This window comes from Gigantopelta aegis, chromosome 13 (assembly GCF_016097555.1).
Source record: "Gigantopelta aegis isolate Gae_Host chromosome 13, Gae_host_genome, whole genome shotgun sequence".
Classification (NCBI taxonomy): Eukaryota; Metazoa; Mollusca; class Gastropoda; order Neomphalida; family Peltospiridae; genus Gigantopelta; species Gigantopelta aegis.
The window spans coordinates 28,459,702-28,472,431 of record NC_054711.1 but is presented as its reverse complement, the minus strand read 5'-3'; the positions used below and the strand labels follow the sequence as shown (position 1 = coordinate 28,472,431).

The 12,730-nt window shown below is 34.9% G+C and overlaps 1 protein-coding gene across 4 annotated transcripts in view; it reads right to left on the bottom strand.

Annotated features, from left to right (window-relative positions):
• Positions 1–12,730, bottom strand: part of LOC121387410 (supervillin-like) — a 220,021-nt gene that overhangs the window by 155,086 nt on the left and 52,205 nt on the right. The window lies entirely within an intron of this gene.

Genomic DNA, 12,730 nt, shown 5'->3' with positions numbered 1-12,730 from the left:
AAAAAATTTACTCGGGTGCTGGTAAACACACATTCCTTTCCTTTCCACACCATGCATGAAAACAGTGATTATTCTGAATTTCCTTTTCCACCTGACTACCTGTCACAGGTGAGATACAGATCAATCACAGGTGAAACATAGATGAACTACATGCAGGAAATAAACAGGAACAGTTTTCTAAATTGATGTTCACTTTTTTTTTCTCTCTCTTTTACCTTTTTTTTTTTCTTTTTTTTTTACTTCTTATATTTATTTATGTGATTACGCTTTTTCTCAACAGCTGTTTGGTATATTTTTAAAATGTGGGTAAACAATTTTCACAGATAATCACCTTTTCCTGTCCTTTTCAATGAAGGCTGCCTCACATCAATTTAATTTCCACTGGTAACCATGTTAATTAATATTTTGTATGAAATAAAACTTAGGAAACAAAGTTAATATGAGCACCTTGTATTTAATTTTATTGTAAGGAAATTAGGTGTTACAGCAATCCAAAAACCCATCTTACATAAAGAAAGTAAACACAGCTAACGTAAGTTACCAAAATAACCTTAGATAGATATATCCTCGAGTAATCGTGAACCGGCCTATTAATGCGCATTGTAATGTACGATCGATTTGTTGAAATAATGTTTTACCTTGTTTACTTTATTGTCAAAATCAACCAACAAATGTTAATATCCATGCCATTTTCTGTTGTGAAGAGATTAAATGCATTTTTATTGGTCCCATGCAACGAACGAAAAGTAAAACAGTCCTGGCTATAAACAAGTCTTCTCTTACCATCTTATTCACAGTAATAACATAGCGTTTTCCAAACAAAAGCCCACAGTAATAACATAGCGTTTTCCAAAACAACAAACCACAGTAATAACAGAGTTTTCTAAGCATCAGACCTTATATCTATATCGTAAAGGTTCTGGGTTCTTGCCATGTGACTGCCAGAGTTGAACATAGCAGTGTGATTCATTAGGTGGGGGGACCGGTGTATATATATGTGTATATGTCATGCTACAATACACTTGTAATATGTGCAAATAGTTCAGTAGCCAAGAAAGTTAATATTTTTCCGGGAACTGTTATTTACCTTCACTGCTGGTATAATGCAGGTAGCAATTACAAAATATGAGTACAAAGTACATGCATGCAGCGAATGCTATGTGAGTGGCCACTATAGATACCATACATGTATATCTTACACACTGTTTGATGAGCAAAATTGAGTTGGATACGTTTTTAAATAAGTCATAAGATAAACGGCATCTAATTAACAGATGTTGTATAAGTTTTTTAAAAAGTATAAATGATACCGAAGGACATAAAGTGTCTTAAATATCAACAAAACTCTGGTTTAAAATAAATGTAAATGTCTGGACAACTAATGTACAGAACATTCACTCTTGCACAATTGACGTATGTTGCATAGCAATCAGTTTCATTAGTGTGCATTTCATTGGTCAGTGTGACTTTGGCATTCAGGTCATTATTGAGGATCTGCCAATCCGCTGTCTTTAAATACTAAAACAAATCTCACAAGTGTGTGACAAACATGGTTCAACATACAAAAAGGAAAGGAATATTTAACAACTTGACATATTTTTAAAACTATAGCAACATGTATTTGCTTATTTTAACACTTAGTCTAAGAGATAAAAGAAAATCCACTGCCACCACATAAGCCACATGCATGTACTCATATAAAACAAAAATAACAATAATAAAACCAAACAAAAAAACAAAGGTATCATTTAAATGCTCTTTCCCCATGCTGAACAGCATGATTTACCGGTCATATGGCACTATTATTAAATATGTATGACATAATGCACTAATACAGTTTTTACAACTATATACATGTAATTGTATGATCAAGAATGAATTCATGAATTAATATTTACAGGGTTTAAACTGTTGCTCGCCAAATCGCCAAATTTGAAGTATAAAGTTGAATTTGGCGATTATATTTCACTACTAATTTGCCAAATAGCTAATTAAAAAAATCGCCTGTCGTTTATAGATATACCACCATTTTTGCTGTTTGGTTAAATGAACCTTGTATTTGGCAACAGATTGTGTTAGCAAATTCGTCTAATTGCTAATATTCTATGGGCTTCAGCCCATATATGAAAGACTAGATGAATAACTGGAATCATAAATGTACAATCACCAATATATACAGGTACACATGTGATATAATTACTGTTACACATGTACACATGTTATATAATTACTGTTACACATGTACACATGTTATATAATTACTGTTACACATGTACACATGTTATATAATTACTGTTACACATGTACACATGTTATATAATTACTGTTACACATGTACACATGTGATATAATTACTGTTACACATGTACACATGTTATATAATTACTGTTACACATGTACACATGTTATATAATTACTGTTACACATGTGATATAATTACTGTTACACATGTACACATGTTATATAATTACTGTTACACATGTACACATGTTATATAATTACTGTTACACATGTACACATGTTATATAATTACTGTTACACATGTGATATAATTACTGTTACACATGTTATATAATTACTGTTACACATGTTATATAATTACTGTTACACATGTACACATGTTATATAATTACTGTTACACATGTACACATGTTATATAATTACTGTTACACATGTACACATGTGATATAATTACTGTTACACATGTACACATGTGATATAATTACTGTTACACATGTACACATGTTATATAATTACTGTTACACATGTACACATGTTATATAATTACTGTTACACATGTACACATGTTATATAATTACTGTTACACATGTACACATGTTATATAATTACTGTTACACATGTACACATGTTATATAATTACTGTTACACATGTACACATGTTATATAATTACTGTTACACATGTACACATGTTATATAATTACTGTTACACATGTACACATGTTATATAATTACTGTTACACATGTACACATGTTATATAATTACTGTTACACATGTACACATGTTATATAATTACTGTTACACATGTACACATGTTATATAATTACTGTTACACATGTACACATGTTATATAATTACTGTTACACATGTACACATGTTATATAATTACTGTTACACATGTACACATGTTATATAATTACTGTTACACATGTACACATGTTATATAATTACTGTTACACATGTACACATGTTATATAATTACTGTTACACATGTACACATGTTATATAATTACTGTTACACATGTACACATGTTATATAATTACTGTTACACATGTACACATGTTATATAATTACTGTTACACATGTACACATGTTTATAATTACTGTTACACATGTACACATGTTATATAATTACTGTTACACATGTACACATGTTATATAATTACTGTTACACATGTACACATGTTATATAATTACTGTTACACAGGTACACATGTTATATAATTACTGTTACACATGTACACATGTTATATAATTACTGTTACACATGTACACATGTTATATAATTATGCTAACCTGAAAAACAAACCCATCACAACTTACTGATATCCAGAAAAAATACATCCACTAGTTAACAGTATATCAAATAACAGTAATACCAAAACCATTAATACTTGATCTAAATGTTTGCCAACCATATTAGACTGGATATTGTGTTAAACAGTGTATTTCAATAAGCAAACATTCTATCAGGAGAGCAGAGTTTTGGAATTTACTGCAGTGTTAAAAAAGTGACGTCCATTTTCGTCACATCCTGGCACATTTTACTTTTTACTTTATAAATCTTTTGTTTTTTCTTCAAAAAAACAAAAATAGGCCTGACATGATTATACTACTATATGTAATGATAAAACTGCATTTCCAGTTAAAAAGGATTTTTAGTGAAGGAGATCCTAAGAGTCAGAATGTCACGTCCTGGCTTTAAAAATTACCATGGAATGGCCCATTACATGAATGCCAACACTACACATCCAAAATACTGTTCATAAAAACAACAAATCAAATAAAACTTGTTACTTCTGGAAGTACAAAATATTAATATTTGACATCCAAATTATGCAACACCACACATCCAAAATGTTCTTTTCAAAAACAAATAAAACAAATCTAATACCTTTTGGAAGTATACATATAACATTATCACCAATAATTGATATAAAATTATGCCAACATTACACATCCAAAATGTTCTTATATATATATATATATATATATATATATATATATATATATATATATATATCTAAAACATCTAACTTTTGGAAGTACAAAAGTCACCAATATTTGACATCCAAATTATGCCAACATCACACATCCATAATGTTTTCACAAATAAACTAAAACTTCTAACTTCTAAGGGAAGTACAACAATCACAAGCATTACCATACATTTGTGGTGAATCACAGATGCATACACTTGACATCACACACGATGTAATATCATTTGTATGATTACACATGTATATATAAACTTACTGACATCCAGAAATAACCATTCACAAACAGTTTATCCAATAATACCAAAACCGTTAACACCTCATCCAAATGTTTGACATCCAAATTACATGAACGTCAACATCACACATCCAAAATACTGTTCACAAAAACAAGAAATCAAACTTGTTACTTCTGGAAGTACAAAATATTATCAATATTTGAAATCCAAATTATGCAACACCACACATCCAAAATGTTCTTTTTAAAAATAAATAAAACAAATCTAATACCTTTTGAAAGTATACATGTAAATATAACCAATATTTGATATAAAGGTATGCCAACATCACACATTCAAAATGTTCATTTAAAAAAAAAATAATAATAATAATTCTAACTTTTGAAAGTATACATTTAATATCACCAATATTTTATATAAAATTATGCCAACATCACACATCTAAAATGTTCTTCACAAAAACAACAAATAAAGTAAAAATTAATCATTTCTAGAAATATGAATATCACAAACATTACCATACAGTTGAGGTGAATCACAAACACACACATCTGACATCATACACACGATGTAATATCACTTGTATCATCACACACGTACATATGAACGAACGAGGCACTTAATTATCGGAGTTACGAAGTGCTAGCAGGTATGATCCAACGTTAGAAGGACAAAAACCGGTGAGGAAAGAGACAAATTCCTTACCATCCTCCCATCTTGAGCCACAGTGTTAATTACCGAGTTGAACGAAAGCCAAACCCATTCAGTCCCAACAAACTTTCTGAGACTAATGCATGCCTGAGTTTGCCCCAATACTGTAGGATCCGCCTCACAAAGTAACTGCACCAAACAGTACACACAGTAAGCGCTGTAAGTATGTGCTATTAATATAAGCAGTGAGTGGTAATCCATATTATTATGTCGATCATAGCAATACTGCGTAATCGGTATTTATATAATAATGTCAGCTGGAATGCATTAGGTACACACAGATAAGCCAATGTTTGTTCCTGTGTGTATATAAGTCTGGTCCAACACCTCCAATTAACAGCTGATGGCCAATGTAACAGAGTCACAGTACAGGATAAAACAATAAAGGAAAGGAATGTTTGTTTAACAACACCCCAGCACATTTTTAACTATGGCTATTTGATGTCACTTTGAGATTTGGTCAAACTAAAAGTTAAAGTTTGTTTTGTTTTATTGACACCACTACAGCACATTGCTTATTATTATAGAACATTTATTAATTATCGGCTATTGGATGTCAAACATTTGGTCCTTGTGACATATAGTCTGAGAGGTGAAAGCTGCTACATTTTTTCATTAGTAGTGAGGGATCTTTTATATGCACCATTCCAAAGACAGGACAGCACATACCACAGCCTTTGATATACCTGTCATGATACACTGGCTGGAATGAGAAATACTTTTATATGCACCATCCAACAGACAAGACAGCACATACCACGGCCTTTGATATACCTGTCATGATACACTGGCTGGAATGAGAAATACTTTTATATGCACCATCCAACAGACAAGATAGCACATACCATGGCCTTTGATATACCTGTCATGATACACTGGCTGGAATAAGAAATACTTTTATATGCACCATCCAACAGACAAGATAGCACATACCACGGCCTTTGATATACCTGTCATGATACATTGGCTGGAATGAGAAATAGCCCAATGGGTCCACCAACGGGGATCGATCCTAGACCGAACACTTTACCACTGGGTTACATCCGATCCCTTGGTCAAGATAAAAGACAGAGAGAAAAACCTGTTATCATCAAACAGTGGACACCTGCTGAGAAGCCGCAACGGATCTTTCTATATGCACTTTTACGAAGACAGGATAGTACATACTACAACCTTTGATATATCGGGGCAGAAAAAAAACAAGCCTACTGAGGGCAATTGATTCTATGAAGCATCACACCTCAGGTGAATACTTTATCTTGAGCTAGACATTATGACTTAATGGCACCAGAAACGATCATAGCAGTATACAGTGGTAATATCCTGCAGCTCTTAAAACCCTCAAATTGCACATTCGTTCAACTACTTTCAGGGCTTGACTTTTACCACAGCACCAGCTGCAAGTGTTATGGTTGACCTACATGGTTTGCCACCATGCCCTTCCCATTGACTTTTACCACGGCACCAGTTGCAAGTGTTATGGTTGACCTACATGGTTTGCCATCATACCCTTCCCATTGACCTATACCATGGCACCAGTTGCAAGTGTTATGGTTGACCTACATGGTTTGCCACCATGCCCTTCCCACTGACTTTTACCACGGCACCAGTTGCAAGTGTTATGGTTGTCCCACATGGTTTGCCACCATATAACTCAGGTTGTATAATGTATCCTTAATTGTGAAAAGTAAGAAAACATGCAAAAGAACTGACTGTATGGTAAAACAATTTGAAAACAGTTTTTGTATCTCAGTTCATAGTGATTAGACACACTTGCAACCAGCTTTTCTTTGGTGCCTTTCCAAGTTGTCTTGGTGCCATAATGTGTTATTAAACTGAAAACAACACTGGTCATGCATGCATGCACTCACGCGCACACACACACGCACACACACACACACAGACACATACACCAAAATTTGACACCTGTATTTTTACACTATTTTTTTCTCACAACATCAAATAAAACACTTCAGAAGCTATATACGTGAGGAGATGGTGCATGCGACGTCATTGTTGCTAAAGTCGACGACAGTTACTTTTTGCACCCTTGTTTTGGCTTCGTACACAATAAATATAGCGTATCTTACCATAATTTCACTAGAAATCCATATTTCGTAAAAGGTACATTTTTTTAATCACAAGATTTTGTTCAAACACATTCAGGTGCATTAAAAATATTTTAAAAAAACAAAATCAATAGCAATTTTGTATTGGAATTTTTCCTTAAAAAGGAAACGTCATGTACCCCCCAGTTTATGGTTATTGTAAGGAGATGCAAAGTGACGTCATTGGAATACTGACGTCATTTAAATTCAAAATTATTACAATGCTTCGCCACATTAAAATAAAAACTAGTCTACTAACCGTGACCCCTGTCACATTCCTATAACAAGCAGACAACGCTGTTTACAGGTGGGTATTTTTTTTTTTCCCATAATTTTGGACAAAATATTAATTTTAAGTTTTAAAAGATGAAAGAAATAAAAAGTACCTTTTGTCAAATATATCATATCACAAAATTACCGTTGGATATGTTTTATTTATTGTGTATGAAGCCAAAACAAGGATCCAAAAACTGACTGTTGTCGACCTTATTTGTGGATTAAAAGCTCGTTGGTGAGTAGTGTACCCGTCTAGTTTTGGTAGCGCGCTCATTAAATTGTAAATATTCGTCACCGTTTTCGTCTGTTTTCAGTTCAAATGTTCCACAAAAGAACATTTTAAAAATGCATAACAGTTAACTGCTTTAATAGGCAATTCAAAACAAGCACCAACTTTGTTTACATATCGCGAAGGTAACCATGTGCTATAAATAGTAGCATTGAATACGGCATAGTTCCGGCAGTTGAGTTGAATACGGAAAAGTGTATTTCATTTTTGTATTCAGGGCTGTATTTATATAGTAAGATTTAATGGGTATGTAATAAATATATATATATGTATATATGTATATATATATATATATGTATATATGTGTGTATATATATATATATATATATATATACATATATTATATATATATATATATATATATATATATATATATATATATGTATATATATATATATATATATATATATATATATATATATATGTATGTATATATATATATATATATATATATATATATGCATGTGTATATATATATATATATATATGTATGTATATATATATATATATATATATATATATATATATATATATATATATATATATATATATATGTATATATATATATATATATATATATATATATATATATATATATACAGTCAACTCCACTTATTTGCACATCGGTTTATAGCATAATTCGGTTAATCGACTATTTTCACCCAACACTGAACCATTTGCCCTTATAACACTACAAAACATCCGGTTAATTGCACAGACTACAGGCTATATATCGGTTATTTGCACATATAAATAACGATTTTTTTTTTTGTGTGCTAAATTAATGTCACAAATGACTGAGAAAGTCTATCAAACTTTGGCAAAAAAACTCAAATAAATCACCGATTAATCTGTTTTGTTTGAGCTCACTGTGTGGCAAGCCGACTGTAATCGCTGTTTACAGAGTCGACGTGTGGCATGCAAATGAGATGGTGTGCACGTTACTACTGGTGAATCACAATACCTGACTACAAGATTTAAGAATGACATAATTAAGTTGAATAAACCTAAGACCTAATGTTTTGTTTGCAATATATTGCTGTTAATCAGCGGCCATCTCAATAACAGGTAACTCTCTGACTATTATTTTTAGAAGTACCGCCTGTGCGCTTGTACGCATGCGCACTCAACTATTGAGGCCCTATTCGATTGACGTGTTCAGGGCAATCATTGTTCTGTATCAATTACGTTATGTTGAGAAGCCTTGTTAGTAATTAAAAGATTACAGATCAATCGTCCTAGGCGGTTATGTTTTTAATAAATGTGACCGAGAAAGGGTTGTTTTTCACTTATTCATTAGATGCAGTGTACGCTATATCTGTTAAAACGCAAAAGAAACGATTTATCACTTGCTTCCCGGAAAATGTAGCGAAAAAAAAAAAAGACTGGTGGGGGAGGTCGTCAAAAAACAAACATAACAAAGACCGTTATTTATGGATCGTCCCTAAGTTTCTGCTATATTGTTAGACACCAATCAGTCGGACCGCGCCATGAAGGTCAGTCAATGGTGTTAGACTGGTCATGCATGCAATGCAGGCTGCTGGAACTGATAACGACTCACTAGCCGAGCTTAACTTTAATTACTTAACAATAGCAAAGTCATTATTTGGGGATCACAAATAATACCAAAGCTTGCCATATCTTTTGGGATGGAAAGAACACCATACCAGCAAATTCATACAAGTTCACGTAATTCTATGGTACGGCGCATTCGGTCAATCAACAGCCCGGTAATTCCGGAAACTGACGTCATTTTGTAAACACGTGCACCGATGAAACGTGAACTTTTTGATGGTTCTGTTGTTTGAAGTTTATCTAATTAACTAAATGGCTAATACACTTTGTTTACACTAGTGGATGGTCAGTGGGTTTTTTTTTAATGCACAAAGTTTGTGTTTTTAGAAAACGACGCCAGTTTGTGTTTTTAGAAAACGACGCCCAGTGACGGACGTTGTTGGTTTTTTAGAAAATGATTTCTGGTCTGGCAGATTAAAAAAAAACCGCCATGCTAATTATATATATCGATAGATATATTTTTTTACATTTATATATATCTAACTGCATGTGACATGTGTTAACTGTAATAGTTCCGGTATGAAGTACCGCATTATGCTAGACTGTCTCCCATGCCACTTTGTAGTTGGATGGCTGTTACAAAGTGAAAGTCGGTACTCTATCGGTTAATCGACTAACCCGGTTAATTGCACAAAATCGAGCAGCACCGAGGGTATGCAAATAAGCGGGTTTGACTGTATATGTACATGTATATACATATATGTATATATATATATATAGAGGATACTCCCCGAGTGTCTTGTTATATCATAATTTATCAGCACGAGTTGATAAAAGTATGAAATCCGAGTGCTGATAAATTATGAGGCTTGCCAAGGATTTTTATACTTTTAAAGGATAAATTATGAGGCTTGCCAAGGATTTTTATACTTTTTTCAACGAGTGCTGATAAATTATGATATCACAAGACGCGAGGGGTGTATTCTTTTTATCATCCATTATTGTTCTTTGCGACAATGTCAGTAATGTCGGTTGAATGTCACTTTATTCGGCAGTGGTAGACTCATTAACTAGTAGAACGACAGTTACGTGATGTCACTAATGGCGCTGAATAGCGCTGAAACATACAAAGTGACGTAACAAAAGAAGCCATATCTCCTGAGGAGAATATCACAGGAGATTACAGTACAAGTGATATCTCCTACAAAAGCTTTTAATGGATGATATATACTCTTCAAAAAAAGAAACGCAAAAGGGTACAAATGGGTTATAACTCCGATTTTATGTTTCCTACCGGTTCATGCTTTGTGAATATAAGGTCATTGCATGTCCCAAACACATTCCCACGGTTACATTCGATAAAACGCAGCTACTGTACAATAAAGTTCCAAAATGTGAATATTCGTAAAAACGCAGCCACGTGCAAACCATGTCACCACTGCACGTGCGTTGTCTGCACGTGCAACATGAACACCGACAGTATAAAAGTGCAGGGTGTTCGCTTGCCTGGCCTCTGTATCTGGCCGACAGTTGACAATCCAGGACATGCCACGTCTCAGTGAACCGCAGAGAAACAATGTCATCGGCCGACTAGACGCAGGCGAATCCAGAACGGCCGTTGCCAGGGCATTCCATGTGTCCCCAAGCACCATCTCCAGACTGTGGGACCGTTACCAGCAACATGGATCAACACGTGACCTCCCTAGATCCGGTCGACCACGGGTCACTACCCCCGGGCAGGACCGCTACATCCGGGTACGCCACCTTCGAGAACGATTGACTACTGCCACCTCCACAGCCGCAGCAATACCAGGTTTGAGCAGGATATCCGACCAGACCGTACGGAACCGCCTACGTGAGGTAGGAATTTGTGCCAGACGTCCAGTTCGAGGTGTCATCTTAACACCACAACACCGTCGACTCCGACTGCAGTGGTGCCAGATTCATCGACAATGGCCTCAACTGCGATGGAGACAGGTGTGGTTCAGTGACGAGTCCCGATTTCTGCTCCGACGTCATGATGGAAGATGTCGCGTGTATAGGCGTCGTGGTGAACGTTATGCGGCAAACTGCGTGCAGGAAGTGGACAGATTCGGCGGGGGTAGTGTCATGGTGTGGGCAGCAATCTCACACACTGGCAGAACTGACCTGGTCCACGTGCAGGGCAACCTGAATGCACAGGGCTACATTGACCAGATCCTCCGGCCACACATCGTTCCAGTTATGGCCAACGCCAACGCAGTGTTCCAACATGACAACGCCAGGCCTCACACAGCACGTCTCACAACGGCTTTCCTACAGAACAACAACATTAATGTCCTTCCTTGGCCATCGATATCACCGGATTTGAACCCAATTGAGCATCTATGGTACGAGTTGGACCGACGCCTCCGACAGCGACAACCACAGCCCCAGACCCTGCCCGAGCTGGCAGCAGCCTTGCAGGCCGAGTGGGCCACCATCCCCCGGGACGTCATCCGTACTCTGGTTGCTTCAATGGGCAGGCGGTGCCAGGCAGTTGTCAACACACGCGGAGGCCACACCCGGTATTGACTCCAGATGACCTTGACCTTGGTGGTGTGTCCTATCACTTACTCACAATGGACTAGAGTGAATTGTGAACAATCCTGCAACATTTGGTAATTATCGGACTCACCATTCAATAATTAAATCAATTCTCCAAATGTTACGACAATGTGGTTTTGCGTTTCTTCTTTTGAAGAGTATATATATTATATATGTTTATTATGACTTAAAGTACATTTACATACAATCAGATATCTCCCATCATTTCAAATAAATCTCTGAGGGCTAATTTCGGACAATCTGTGTCATCACTTGGCCATTTATTCAATATTTTACTTATACAAGCCTACTGAGCAAAACTACAGATAAAACAAACATGCACAATGTTAATAGCTGACAGTTTATGGTAAACAAACAGGTGATAATGTTTACTACCGTATATCTTCGCCTATAAGTCGAATTTTTTTCACCCAAACATTATTTTATAACTTGGGGGGTCGACTTATAAGAGGGTAAAAACAATTCACCCAAAAATATTACCGTTTTGGGGATTATTTTACAAGTTTTATTGTTGAAATATGCCCTGTATTTATACTCAAATATCTTAATTTGGCACATTTATTTTTTATAACCTTTTTTTTTCGGCATTATAACGGTTTTGGTTATGCGAAAAGGCATGCGATCTCACTCACATACCAAGACAACAGTCCACTTAGTTAAAATAACAGTCATCACTAATAGCAAAAATGTAAACAATACTAACTACCAGTTGCCTGAGTTTATTTTGAAATCTGGTCACTGGCATTAATGGTTGTTCAAACAATGTTT